This window comes from Bombus vosnesenskii, unplaced genomic scaffold, assembly GCF_011952255.1.
Source record: "Bombus vosnesenskii isolate JDL3184/JDL3185 unplaced genomic scaffold, Bvos_JDL3184-5_v1.1 scf7180000013265, whole genome shotgun sequence".
NCBI classification, from domain to species: domain Eukaryota; kingdom Metazoa; phylum Arthropoda; class Insecta; order Hymenoptera; family Apidae; genus Bombus; species Bombus vosnesenskii.
In genome coordinates this window covers 2,651,883-2,653,647 of record NW_022882925.1, presented here as the reverse complement: position 1 = coordinate 2,653,647, position 1,765 = coordinate 2,651,883, and positions in this window count along the sequence as shown.

Here is a 1,765-nt window from a genome sequence, read left to right as displayed (position 1 = left end):
CGAACACTCACGGAGTTAACTTTATCGAGGTTGTTACGCCTATGGATTGGCTGCTACTCTAATGGAACCCTCTTTCCCTTCCCTCCAACATACTTTTCTCGCCACTCGCCGAATACATAATATCCTCGTGTTAATACCGGCCGTACAATTTTATTATCCTCGGTCGCAGTCCCGGCAATCTACTCTTTTGCGATACATGCTTAGTACAACCGTTTGTTCCACTTTCGAATCATCTCTGTACTTCCCGCTTTATTCCCTATTGGTTCTTCGATTCTTGTCCGCGCGTCTACTCACTTAGGTGATCAAAGACAAAAGAATGGTAGATGACATTTCATAGTAGTCCATTTGTTCAACGGTCCATGTTACCTTGCTCGACCTGGACTTCAATCGTCTGCGTAATATTCTTCAGTTGTGTAAAGATATAATGGAAATTACTTCGTTATGAAATTCTGCACTTTTGTCTAAACTGCTCGTTGAATAATGTAAATAGAGGTTGTGAATGCTTTTCAGACGATGCAGTTTTACAGCAGACGACGGTAGGCTTTAGTGTTTGATTATTTTCAACATTGTCAATTCCATATCAAAATATGTACAATTCATTATTTACAACTATTGAAGTTGTCTCGAAATTGTCTACCTAATCACGTAATTAGGATTTACTATTCTACTTGGATAAATTGTATTCAATTTTTAGAGAACTGATGCAAAATGCTATAAATAATTGTTGTTACAGTTCTTATATTTCTAACCTGCTCAGGTAATGTTTTACTATTCTCAATCTATTGTATATATTCGTCAGATAAGATGTGTTTCTATATCCATGGCTCCAAAACTCTGAAAGATTGTTCTTTATTTTATGCTAGATGGCGATATTCCTTCCTTCTTATAGTTCCTTGTAAGCTCAGTCGGTAAACTTCATATTGCACCTAAAAGAAGAATTTAGATACTCGTGTCAGTCTTTTTTTATAAACTTGAGCAACATACAAAAATTAGTACACAACGTGAACAGTAGTTTTAAATGTAAAATAAATGCCAAAGATGATTTCATAATTGGTGTCTGTATATCATGGTTCGTTAATGTACTGAATAATTGACTGTTTCAATATATGATGATTTTTGCGAAATGTTGTGTTTTCAATGAACATCTTACATACATACATTTTTATATACGTTTTAAATTTTACCAATCAGTGATTATTAATTGCGATATTCATGTCTCGTTACAGTGCTAGTGAGATTTCAAAATGTTTTGTACAATCTACACAATAAAAGTTTCTAAGAAGGTTAGTAGGGTTTTATTTTAATATTATAACTTCCCTCCACATTAGAATCATATTTTACTTTGTTCTATATCAATTGAAATTAATAAAAAATGATGATAAAAGAATTTTCAATGTCTTAAAACATTTATGAATAATAACAGCAAGTATAAATAACATACATATAATTGATGAAATTTGTCATACGAATGGCATATGAAAAAGTCTTATAAGTGTTAAATGTTTTGAGATTTTAAGACGATTATAATCAATTATTCGTATAGATGTTATAAGTGTTAAATGTTTTAACATCTATACGAATAATTGATTATAGTCGCCAGATTAACAGTAGCATTAATGATTCATAATAATGTATGAGTAACATATAATTAATAAAAATTGTCATACGAATAAAATATAAATGAAAGAATAATAAATATGTTTATGCAGGCTCTTCTGTATACATACGTATGTACGAGATATCAATCACAGTTAATCACAGTTCC